Source organism: Strigops habroptila, chromosome 8 (genome assembly GCF_004027225.2).
Source record: "Strigops habroptila isolate Jane chromosome 8, bStrHab1.2.pri, whole genome shotgun sequence".
Lineage (NCBI taxonomy): Eukaryota > Metazoa > Chordata > Aves > Psittaciformes > Psittacidae > Strigops > Strigops habroptila.
This window is the reverse complement of record NC_044284.2, coordinates 42707346-42720798: the sequence shown is the minus strand read 5'-3', so window position 1 is coordinate 42720798 and position 13453 is coordinate 42707346.

The following is a 13453-nucleotide window of genomic DNA, read 5'->3' as shown; positions in this document are numbered from 1 at the left end:
GGGGCCTTGCACCCGCTATCGCGGGGCTGTCGCAGGGCATGGCGTTTATACCGGGGGAAAGAGGGTCATGGAGAGGCAAGTAGCTTCATGCCCCAGCATTCTGTAGGCTACATTTTACAAGTACTAAATAAGAGAGAGAAATTTACCTCCTGTTTGCCGTATTTTATGGGTTTCACTTGATGCGTTAGGCAAGCTCCACATATTCATCAGGAAGTCACAGGTGTCTAGAATGAGTAAGATACACCAATTCGCTGAAGACCAAATCCATGATGATATTAACTGGAGGAAAAGAATAGTTTCCTTGCAGTGCTGAAGTTAGAGCATATCAAGTGTTTACTCCAAAAATAAGGAATACTCACATTAAAGACATAACTATATCTTTCAAGTGCTATGTTGCAGGTCACTTTCAACCAAACTATTGTTTTAATACATAGAAATAGTATATCATAGTTTACGTTAATTTCTCCATTAGTGCATAGGTACAGACAGTGTACTATATAAACTAAAATACATTAAAAACACCAGTAAAATAGAGGAAGAGTTCAGCCTTTAGAGGTGCTTAACAGGATAAATTTTAATTCAGAAGTTGTATTTGGTTTTGGGGTTTTTTTTAATGCTGTTCATTAAACTACTTTATTAGCTATCCTAAGCCTAAATAAAAGCTTCTAAAACTTTGTTATTTCAGACACTATTGCACATTACCTTTTCTGGGCATAGAGCAGCACTGTTGCTGTGGGGAAAATGACCAGAGCATCAGTAAGAGAAACTAAACTCTTACTGGTTAAATCTTGATAAAGTAAATGGGAAGAGCTTTAAGTAGAAATAAGCCCGCCATCTCAGCTGTTCTGGATTTGCCAAGGCAGGCAGGGAAAGTGATAAAAACTGTGCCTGGGTAAGGTGCCCTTTAGGATCATAAGACTGAGGGAGTTCTGTGGGGTTGAGGTGTTTGCTCAAGCTTGTTTTGTTCCATAGTAAAGGCCTGTAGCGTTATCATAGCATTGGTTGTTTAAGTTTCTTTCAAACAGTCTTGAAGGTCTGTTTTTGTTTTAATTGTTTTTGTGGATGTAGCTTCTTATAGCTTAATATTTGATGTTCTTATTTATTTCTTGTTAGAACTATATCATTAAAAAGGCTTTATGGAGCTTACTTGTTTGAACGAACCTTGTTTTTTTATTTTTAACTGGAATTGTGTACTTAATTTCCTTAAGCCCAGAAGTCTGTTATGTGGCTGTGGAAAACATTATTGACCTGTTTCACTTATGATGCACGGAAGGAACTAGCCACAAACAATGGTAGCACTGATGAGCAAGGATAAGGATGGCAAAGGAAATGCTAATGGTGTGCTTCAGATAGAAGCTGAACTTAAAAGGAATTTGCCCTTAACTAGGGGAGCAGTCATTTGGCTTGATCTGACAGGACCTTGAGCTCACAAACCAAGTTTGCGAGTTGGTGATAGGTAAAGCACAACTTTGTCCTGGTTTTTGTAATACTTTTGTCTTCCTAAGCACCCACCTTATCCAAAAGTAGTTTCCTACACTGAGCTGTAGGAGCTTTCTGTTAGCTGTTAGGCTGAAGAGAAAAATCCCCTGCTGTTGGTGGTAACTGTTAGTGCGTCACTTTGGGGGCCTCAGGGGTACAAAGAGGATGGCATGGGATACAGGGGTCTTAAAACAGACAGTCTCCAGTAAAACCACATGGAGGGACTTTCCTTCTGTAATGAGCTTGCTCATATCTAACTGTGGCAGTGAGTTTGGCACTACTTTCTGAAAAATTAAGGGTTTTTTTATTTATTTGGCCAAGTGACATCTTGTCTCTTCACAGTTGTGTCCTAAAAACAATTGTTCTGAGAAAAAGTGTTGTAAATATCTCAAATTAGGTAACAGTGAACTGATGTGATGATAATTAAGGTAGGATAGTGGATATTTTTCTTGAGTATTTATAGCCAGATCATAAGTGTAAGTGTTGCCAGTGTTTTTCACTCTTCTGTGTTACATATGGGGCTTGTTTTCCATTATGTTTTGCAGGCTTTGGACTGGACCCAGGTGACTGTAAAGTTGCATTGTTGTTTATGCCCTGCTTATCATCAGATTGTTTCAATCCCTAAGGCCTTGTAAAATTCACCTATTCTTGTGTTGTGCCAGTATTGCGATGTATTTTGCAGTTGGTGTAACAGAGTATGTGGTTAGGCTGCTATTAGGCTGAATCTGGGATACGTCAACCAAGTTACTAGTTGAGCTAGTGCATCTGAACCTGGTCAAACTTCTCTACATAATCTATCAATCAGGGAGATTAAAAAGAAACAACAAAACCTGTGGTTCATGTGACTTGATGAGATACTTGGGTATCTTGTAGCTACCCTAGTTCACTTTCATAAAGGTATGATATGTCCTGGTAGGTCATTCCTTTACCTTCTAAAACTACTTTCAGAGTGTTTTGGGAGGGATAAAGCAGATAATAGCCTTGTGTTCTCTGTTGCATCCCTTATAAGAGGGTCCTGTGGCTCTGCTTTTTCTTTCTGTGAGTGTTCCTACTGAGGGAATGGGTTCCTCTATACTGTGTGAAATATTTGGGTGATGGAAACTGCTGATGGGGGACAAATACATTCTTGTTGTTGCACTTAACTGAATTTCTGCTGGACTTCGTGGTGGCATTAAGGCTGTGAGATATATATCTTTATTTAAAGTAACTTTCTAGAAACATTTTTCCTCCATATTATGTGTTCCCATCCCTCAAAAATAGCTCTTTGCAAGTGTATACAGCTACTGAGTATTCTTTTAAAATCTTTTTCCTAGAGTTTCATATTTTTTGGTTAGTGAGGTAGACAAATGGTCTCTGAATAATCTTGGAGGAGGCTTTCACTTGAGTGCAGTGCCCTTAAAAACTAGATCTGGAGTGTTTACTAGAATTAAACAGTAGCTTGACACATCAAAGTACAGCTACTTTATCTTGTAGCTGTATACCATTCAATAGCTCAAACTACAATTCAGATCAGTATTTTCTTTTGAAAAAAAATTGGAAACTGTGGCTTTAAGTACATGGATTGTTACATGAGTATGTTAAATGCTAGCTTTCCAACAAATAAAGATTCTGAATATAGTTAAAGGAATCCACCTATGTGCCAATATCAAATCTAACAGCAGGTGTTAAAAATAAATAAATTGGTAACGTAAATGTGTTATGAACAAAGCACAGTGGGTCATATAAATGCAGCTGGATTTTCTTCCTATGTATTCGCAGTCCAGCTAGAGCATATGTAGAATATCTGCAATATAGCAGATACAGTACTGTAGTTATGTCAAGTGATAGGTTCCTGGGGGTTCCTGAGGCATAGGTGCTAGCAGAGCAAGGCAGGTGTCTTATTAAGGACTTTTGAAGCAGTTCTACCCAGTTGTCCCCTTCTTATGTCTGACCTCTCTCCCTTCTTGCTGTGAATATACCAGAGATGGCTGTTGTAGGACTCCCGTTTACTAATTAGATTCCTAAAACCTTAGCCATAAAATCAGAAAGGTTGAATCTCTTACTAGCCTTTCCTTTAAATATCACTGGAAAAACTGTGCATGTAAGAAGCAAAGCAAATCACTGGAGGTTCTCAAGATGTGATGGGACAGGGTGCTAGATCACCTCATCTGGGCTGCCTTTCTCACGGAAGGTTGGACGAGGTGATCTTTTGAGGTTTCTTCCAACATGGGCTATACTATAAAATTCAAATGCTGAGATTACGGAAAACGCAGGTTGGTTTGGTGTCTTTTTTTTGTTTGGTGTTTTTTTTTTTACTTCACGTGTGTGTGCTTATGAATGTGTAAATGGATTTCCCACTTTAATCTTTGCATGCTTGAAAACATCTGATCTTCACTAAAGATAATTGTTGTGGATAGGATGTTCATAGCTTCTCCCCCCTTTCTCCAGATCAATTCTGTGTAGTCAGTAACAGCATTTTTCAATCAGAATTGAGCTGTGAATCTACTTTTAAGATTCAGGCAAAGCACTGTGTACAGTATTTCAATTCCTCTCCTGGGCTGAATGTCAGGAGTCCAGCTTTAAGGCTAAATTACCTTTTGACTCACACTGCGACATTCAGAAAGGTTGAGTATCTGACTCCTTTCCCCTGCGTTATGTTCTGTGTTTTAAAGCCTTCAGCTGAAGTCAGTAAGTGGAAAAGTTTAGTAGATAGTTACAAATGAAAACCTTTTGAGTAACCCAGTAACAGAAAGGATCCCTAAAAAAGCCCAGATTGAAAGCCCGAACGGATTAGCCCTTGTGCGTGATGGTTCGATATTTTCTGATTTGTAGTTAAAAGCTAATTTGGCCTTGAGTGGCATTTTTTGAAATGAAGGATGGGGAAGAGAAGATGAGGCTGTACGGCATGATATGGAGATATCAAAACCAGTTGTAATTTAACAAGTACAGGTAGCAGAAGTCATCTGGCTGCAGAAACACGAAGTTCAGATCCAACTTGCTTATCCTGCCAAAACCCAGGATCAATTTACTGTGCAGATCTCAGACCTGCTATTTCTTGCTTGCTTTCATTGTCCAGACTACACTAGTTAACTTGCATGACATCTTAAAAAGAAGAAACTGGTTTGCAGCTCAGGATCAAATGTAACATTTCATTTGAGAATAGGCAAAAATCCTGTGAGCCAGCAATATCTTGATTTCAAATATCCTCATATTTATTTTGCTATTTATTTGAACAGCAAGTGACTGGAAAGGGAATTTTAGTATTTTGCAAATGTGTTAAATAAACATTGTGCTGCAGTGAAGCTCATCACAGGATTCTCTCAAGCTATTAGGCCAGTCCAGGTTACCAAAGTCAGGAAAAGGGAAACAATCAACTTGAGCTCAAGCTTTATAAATTTTTCCTTTTATTGAGCTCTTTGACAGCAGAGCACAAGATGTAAGGATATGTTTGGCCTATTGTTGTATTACAAGAGAATATTAAGAATTTTGAAGTAGGGAATTTCCACTGCATGTAACTCACACAAGAGAGAAAATAAAATGAGGGTTAACTTTCAGCTGTACTTGCAAAATTTTTTTGTCCCAGAGTGAGGGTACAACCATGAGTTCAGCAGAAGAACACCTAATACACTGGTGCAAATGAAATACACTGTTGTAAGTTATGGCTACCGTGGACATCAAAGATCACGGATCTGCTTTGCTGCTTGGCCCGCTCATTTTAATAGGTTTCAAATTAGGATATTTTTTCTTTTTTTTCAACAGCTGTTGATTAGTAGCTCCTCAGATTAGCAAAGAAGCCAGAACAAATGCAGTATAATAACATTACCTCTCTCGGTATTAACATCTTTTGGATCTGTGTGTGCGTAGTCAGTTCAGAAGCCAGAGGCTTGGTTTGTGCACTGACAGTTAAGCATCCAAGCCAACCTTCAGGATGGAGGAGTGTAAAGGACTTTTGCTAGGTCCTTTATACCTTGCTTTCATTAATAATGTTCTCATACGATCCCTTTCAGAAATTGAGCAAGATCTTCATGAAGACCAAGTTTTACGTTCTGCTGCTCACAGAAGGCAATTTTATAACCTCATTGCTCTGCTGGCTAGAATTTCCAGTCTTACATTTACTCACAGGTGCTTTGTATCCATTTGGGGGTTTCGTACCAACTTTATGCCTTGATTTACAGAAAACTTCTGATCACTTTCTTTGTTCTTGATACTTGCGAAGAGCCTCATATCCTTTCTGAGCCTTCCTAGCTGCTTCCTCTTCCCCAGACTTAAACATAAATTTATAGTCGTCCCCTGGAAAGGTATTTCTTTAGAGGGGACTTCATGGAATATTTCTACTCCTTGAACAGTCTAAGAGTTTTCTACCAGGAGGAGTCTTTCTCCTAACTCTCCCGAATGACCATAAATATCACCTGCCTGTCACAGGATTGCTAGTTTTTGAAGTTCTGAACACATGCTTCCCCTTGAATCCCCTTGGTCAGTGAAACCAGTCTGCTCGGTTTGTTTTCAGGGCTCTGCTGTCCTTTGGTTGTCCTTCCCTGCCCTTATTGTCCATGTTTGCAGCATATGCAGGTGATGTAACAGCTGGGACTCTGGAATCTTTCTGGTCTGTAGAGACAAATAGTGTGAATGAGTTGTTTAATTGATTAGAGTTCATTTATGTGGAATGTATGACCTTCTGAATGGAAGGGCTTTTCAGCTGCAGCTGCTTTCTTTGAAGATAAACTCATGCATTTGCATTTATGATGCAGAGATATGAGGGTATTTTGAATGGTGGTTTTAGGGCTTCAGTTACCCAGCAAGGAAACTGTCTCCTGCCTTGGTAATCAGACTGAAGAAGCAAAGGTGGATGGGTAATGCCTATTATGACAGTAATCTTAGCTGGTTATTACTTCTGTGGTCTAACTAACCAGACTCTGCTACTAATTGCAGTCATGTGCATCTACAAAAGAAAAGTAAATGTGTGTTGATAAATAAGAGGAAAAAAACCCAACTAATATGCACCAGGAAGGATAAATAAATATAACATCATAGAATCAATCATTTAGGTTGGAAAAGACTCTTAAGGTCATAGAGTCAAGCCATAAAGGTAACACTGCCAAGTTCACCGCTAAACCATGTCCCTAAGTACCTGAATACCCCTAGGAATGGTGACTCCACCACTTCCCTCGCCCACCTGTTCCCCTGCTTGACAAGTTACTTTGTGGGTTGCTTTTTAGGCTCAAACATGAAAGTGCAGCGATTTCAGGGTAGATGACAGACTCATCCTTCCTGATACGTCAAGAAGAACAAACTCTTCATTGGAATGTTAAAATATTGTTTTCAGGCCCAGGAAATAAGGAAACTCCTAATGATCTTGACACCAGTTAACTGGAACCTTAAAAACATTCGTGGTGCTGGTTTTTTGCTTGGGTTTTTTTCTGCTGGGAAACGATAAAATTGAGCAATTTAAAGCCCTTTCAGAGTTAATGATGAATTTCTTTGTTGTTGAAACAATTACCATATGCATCAATTTAAGAACCCTCCACTAATGATCTTCTGTTAAACATGTCTGTTGTAAAAAGCAATTACTTATCCAGCTGATAAGCTTCTTTCTTGGAATAATTCATGGATGGTATGGTTGTGGCAAACTTGTGCTGGAGTGGCTAGAATGCTCCTGAAAGAGTACTTAATTCAAGAACTTTTATTCTTTTTGTAGTCTACTCTCTGAGAAAAGTAATTTCTTAAAAATTGTTGTTGAACATTACTTTAGCTATGGACTCAAACACATTAAATACTGTGTCCATTGATGTATAAAAATTATTTACCTGAAACTGACTTTCAGTGAAAAGAACAGACCTGAAGCATGGAGTTCGTAAACTAATGCGGAGATGTATTAGTAAGGAAGGGAAGCTACTGCCCTCTTCATCTTTTTTTGTAGTCTCTACCTCATAATATTGCAAATGGGGAATGGAAGGTCACGTCAACACTCCAGTGCTATTGATAGGTCACATGCTATCTGCTAAGTCAAAACGGTGTTTTCTGGGAACAGAGGTAGGTAGAAGCTATGCCAAGAATTTGCAAAACAAAAAACGTTTCTCATGATGACCACTTTTACAGAACCAACCATCTACTTAATCTCCTAATCCTGAAACTTCCTCTCACTCCTTTTGTTTACCAAAAGATGTAATTTATCTTCCTCAGAGCCAGTGTCTCCATCAGTGTCACATGTGAGACATCTCACCTGCTGTGAGAGTATGGGACTACAGAACAGACTTGGGAAGTAAAACATGATTTAAAATAAAAAGTTGGTTAAAATCCAGCTGTGAGCAGTGCTGGGTCAATGCATGGGTTATAGTTATCCTTTCTTACCTGTGCATGAAGGCTGGCAAGGCACTGAGAGCTTCTCTGCCATAATTTCCAACAGTAGAATCAGAAATACTAAAGTTCTGCATGGGATCTGTTCAACCTGCAACTGCAGGCAGCCAGGTATGCACGATATTAGGACCAGCACTTTTTCTATCTTAAGGTGTGAGTTGCTTCCTCTGCTCCTATGTTTTTTTCATATTTCAATGCACTGAATCACACCTTGCCAGTGCACATGATCCCTGGCCTCAAGTTAGATTCTTGAATGTTTATTTTTGCCTGTTTGGAGGAAATTGAGCAGTATGAGTCATGTCAGAGAGTTCCCGAAATGAGAACTGGAGATAAGATTTTCTGGCTCCTGGGGTTTCACTCCAGACAGAGTGGAGACTGTCTTAGGCAGCCTGAGAAATTCCAGCTTCTTTGTAGCAGTGGTATTGCCTACTTTATTCACGCTTAATGACACACAGAGGCAGAGGGATGAGTATGTTTTTAGAAATTATCTTTTCTTCCCATCTAGGCCTCGGGGAAAACTTGTGCCTTAGACCTTTTGTCTCTGAATTTTTAAAGAATTAGTGTTTCAAGCTCTTCTCCAAACAGGAAACACCTTCACTACTGGCACCAGAACTCCTTTTCCCCTCAAGGCTAGCTAAAACTCTTACTGTACTCTTCTACTGACTGTTAGTGTGGATGAAGCTGGAGTTTTTTACAGGACTTCAAAATTTCAAGTAGTTTTACAGCTCTTTGCCGTGGGATAAATGTCCGTTACAGAAACTACTTTGACTAAAATATTTATGAAGTGTTTTAATTTAGGAATGACAAATACATCTTCTAGAAGAGAGATAGAACTTCATTACTTGTAGGTACTTAATAATTTTTGTCTGTTGATATAAAAGCATCATTAAAATGTTTGAAAGGGAAGACTTGGAGATAGGTAAATGCAGATGTAATGTTACAATGTAGGTAAAAAAAAACCCACTCTAAAAAAAGACATGGAAAATTAATCTCTGTCTCTTTCTGCATTCACATATGTACAGATGTATATATTCTGGTTACCTGAGATCTCATCATATCCTGTATTTGTCTTATTTTGCGGATTTCAGCAAATTCAACAAAGAATTTTAGATAATAAAAAAATAATTTCCCACTGCATCCCACTTTCATAAGCTACTGGTAAAGATATTGATGAGTGTTTCTCAAACCAAGACTTAAAAATCTCCAACAGAAAGCTGGACTCTACAAAACTCTTGTTTTAGCATTTCATGGCCTCCTTATTTAGAAAAATTTCCTTTAATGCTTTGTCACTGCAAATTAATCCAACCTCTGCTTGCTGTGCAGCAAGTGGACATAATGAATTGTTGATCATGTGCCTCCTAAGTACTCTAAAATATCTTTTAAGTTTTAGAAGATTGTAGAGACTTATTTCTTCTATTGTCTCTTTCTATACTAGGGTGGGAATAAAACAGTTAAATGACTTGGGTGTTTGCACATAAGTCATATTTTCCGGGCTTGTGTTACTTGAACTGTCATCTGTGGAGAGCTAGTAGTTCAGAAGATTAGATCACTTCCAATCTCCTTACATGTCAGACAAGCATTCAACTATGTTTTCAGGGAAGCAAAAAAAAAAAAAAAAGGTAGCGTTCATAAGGAATAAATTTTTTTTTAATTAAAATAGTGCAGGTATCAAGATTGTATGAGATGGTCCTAGTTTCTTTTACAGAAGAGAATAAACCTTGGATCTTGTTCTACATAATGTATTGACTGTGTTAGTCAGGATTCGATTGTATTTTGTCTGCCTGTAGCTTTCTAAAATGGTGGTACTTAAGATTAGATGCAGTACACCAGATGAGTTTTGGCAATGGCAGATTGGATGGAATAATTGCAAATTTTGTTTTAAATAAAACATTCCTGTTAATACATATCAGAAGAACACTGGTCCTCTGTAACTCTTGCAGTTCCTCAAGCCTGGTGTCATCTGCAAGTTTTCTAAGCATTTTAGATGACAATTCATTATCCAATTTAAGTTAGTTCAGGACAATCCCTTGTAGGGCTAATGTATGTAGTCCTCTCAGACTGACAGTGATCTTTGAAAAACTGCCCTTTGAGTAGCAGTTACACCTCTTGCATACTCATTTTATGATGATTTCAGCTAAGTACTATTGTTTTCTCATAAGAATGTCTCATGGGACACTATTAAAAGTCTTAATTACAGCAAAGTATAGTGCACTATTGTTTCTCTGTTGCTCACTCAGCCTTGAAGTACAAACTAGATTGATCTGTAAAGAAGAAATCAATCATATTAATGTTCTTGACAGCTTAGTAGCCTTCTGCTGATTTTTCAATTGTTTTCTTTAAAAAATGTTCAGTGTGGTTCTAGTATCTTTTCTAGGTGCTCATGTGTAAGGCTTCTAATTTCCTTGATCTTCCTTTCCTAGTACAGAAAGGCAATACTTGCTTTTTTGTCAGCCCTCTGACACCTTTCCCCATACTCTCAAAGGTAATTACTGAGGGTTTGGATCCTTAAACAGTAACCTGACTGGCTGTAACTAACCTAAATAGTCTTCACTTCTGTCTTGCCGTATTCTGACCTGTTCTCTTTTCCCAGTGCATAACACTATTGCAGTGAGTATCTGTTAACTTTTCTCTGTATAGAAAGAAATGACATTTGACATGTCCTCTGTCAATTACTATTCTTTAAATAGCAGACCTGACTGGGTTTTGTTATTCTTACTCCTAATGTGTTTATATAGCCTTTTCTTACCTTTTGTGTCTCACAGTGGCCTACCAAGTAAGTCTTGCAACTGGAAAATTAGTTGCTGCTACATAATACTTGTTAGGCACATCTGTTTGTAAGGGAAGAGAGGTCACCTGGAGTACTCCCATTCACTTGTAAAAAGCTGGGCTTTCACTGGTGGAAATGAAGGTCTGGAGTGGATAGATAGGAACAAGAAGTGTTCAGCATTTCTAAAAGTTTAAGTTGATTTAGGTTTGGAGTCTCCTGTTTTTCTGGCGGCAAGGAATTGGATTAATTTTAAGGAACTATGTCTGTGTTCATGCAAGAGTGGACAGCTGCACCCAGCTCAGTACAGCTCAAGAAACGAGGCTCTCATATACTCAAATCTATTGGCAAAGGAAGAAAAAAAAGCATAAGTGTGAGATAACTGGGAGAATAAATCAGTAACATGGAAACCAGCTAAGAAGCAGGCTGGATGGCATTTCTAGCTTGAACATCTGCAGTGCAACCTAGTAACCGTATCAAGTATTTTTTGTGACAACAGGGTTGAAATTTTTAAGTACTTTTGACTTTAAAGAGATTTTAACCTCTCAGTTGTGTGCTTTTGAAAATGCTTTTCAGGCTTTCTTTTTTTCTGTAAACTTTGCATTTGTATTCATCTTCCACTATATTAAAAGGCGATAAAAATATAATAGGTGGATGGCAGAATTCCCTGGGAAAAACCAAAGAGAGCCCCGCATCAGTGATGCATAAGGGAATACTGCCAACAAAAAGAGTCTTTTTTTAGGCTGGAGTTTTTACAGGCATATTGCTTTTAGGCTTTGGTGGTTTTGGTTATGAGCTTTCTTTGTATGTGTGTTTTATCTGCTGCAGACAAGAGGTCTCAGACAGCCCCTGTGAAGGAAGACTATTGTAAATTCTGAAATACTCTCTTCCTTCCTCCGGAGATTCCACTGGTGAAGCAATTTTGATAAAGTTTCCTCCACTCAGCTTCAGAGCTTCTGCCATGACAAGGATGAGCACTTACGAGCAGGAAGCTCATAAAATGACTTGAAAAAGTGAATCTCCAGGAAAAGGTTTCTGTCTCCTGGCTCCAGAGAGAATATAAACTCTTCTGGAGTTGTTTATAATTTTTCTGTGTATACAATTATAACAGTTGGTCAGTGTTTTAGGGGAAAAAAATAAGGCTGCTCTATCAAAACTAATTATTAGTTTGTATCAGGATAATGTTTACAGAATCACTGTGAAATCAGGCCCTGCTGCATGGTGTACTGTACACGTGCATTAAAAGTACCAGTCTCTGTTATGTGGGCTTACAATCTGAAGAACACAGACAGAAAGGTTGACAGACAGGAATTGTTTTCATTCCCAGTTTACAGATGAGCCTCTGAGGTTAAAAAAAGAGTTGTCCTGATCTGATGCTACCTGGAAGTCTCTGGAAGTCTGGTTGTTCTAAGCAAGGCTGGCCCACACCTGGGCTTGCAGAGTAAGTCTGTGACATAGCCAAGAGTTAACCTCAATTTTCCAGAATTTCTTGATAGTTTGTGTTTCTAGCTTTGCTAGTTGGCACCTGCTAGAAAGCATTCCTCTCCCTACAAATATTCAGTACGTCGTTTTTAATCCCCAATCTATTCAGTAACTGTCTTTGACTGGCTTTCTAGGTGCAATTGTTGCAATTTCTAGTAAACTCTTCTATTTTGATAGTAACTGAGGCTGTTTTAGAATATACTCTTTATTCTATCCTCTTTTCTGTGATGGATTCCTTTGGGCAGAGATTAAGGTATGGCTACTTGACAAAATTTTTTTTTTTGTGAAAAAATTGGGAATTGATACCAGGGGAGTTATTAGCTTGGAATCCAGGAGCCACTGATTTTTATTTTGTAAGAGCAGGCTGAGGCTCCAGAATAAGAACTCCAACATGCCCTGTATATGCTATAACTATGCTTTACAGATATCGTGGGTGCTACCGTGTGTCCTCCTATCACTGACAACCCTCGTAAAAGTCCTTTGCATGTTGAGCCTTGCTAAACCTCACCAACAATGGTGAAACATTATGCCTGGAATACCAGTTTGGCAACTGGACTGTCTGGTGGAGCCTCCACAGTAAGTGCCTGAGTGGACATGGAACAAAGGGTGGGGTGACATGGCTGATCAGGGCGCAAGGGAATAATACCACTTTGTACTGACTGAGGTTGGGAGTACTGGGGAATGTGGACTCTGCAACAAGCATCTAGTATCATGTCTTTGCACAGGGTTAAGGACCAAGCTAATGTGTCTATTACTCATGTTGCCTATTCCCTACCTGTATCCGTCAGCAGTACTTGTGAGACCTCCTGTAACAGAGGTGAGAAGTGAGAATATTTGGGTATTCTCTTAAGTAAGAATACCCAAAACTACTTCTGTACATACCATGGCAAGTCAATCGCCTTGTCACTGAAGTGGTGTATGTGTAAAGGAATGCATGAGGATCAAGGAGTGGGGTGTCGTCGTGCTGCCAGAAGACTACTGTGCAAGGAATCGGTGATCCTCATGCTTACTGCCTTGTCATGTATACAGGTGTACTCTGAATAGCCTATGATTGCTTACCAACTCACTTTAGCAAAGTGTCCACAATTACTCAGGCATATGTCTCTGTACCATGGACACTATGTGACTGCTCTATGCAGTAGTATAATTAATCAGTGTATACACAATATATGTGCATTAATTCAGTACAAGACTAGTGTATTGTCTTGTCCACCTGAAATATTATATGCACCTGTCCAGGAATTGTAACTCTATTGAGGTAAGAATATTGGAGCATACAGTCCAAGGGACTCTTTGAAGCTAAGTTCACGTTCCAAGCTTGACTGCTACGAGTGACTGATGAATCTTTATTGTGCGCAAGACTCTAGAAGATTACTAGCAATCCTGGGGCTGGCA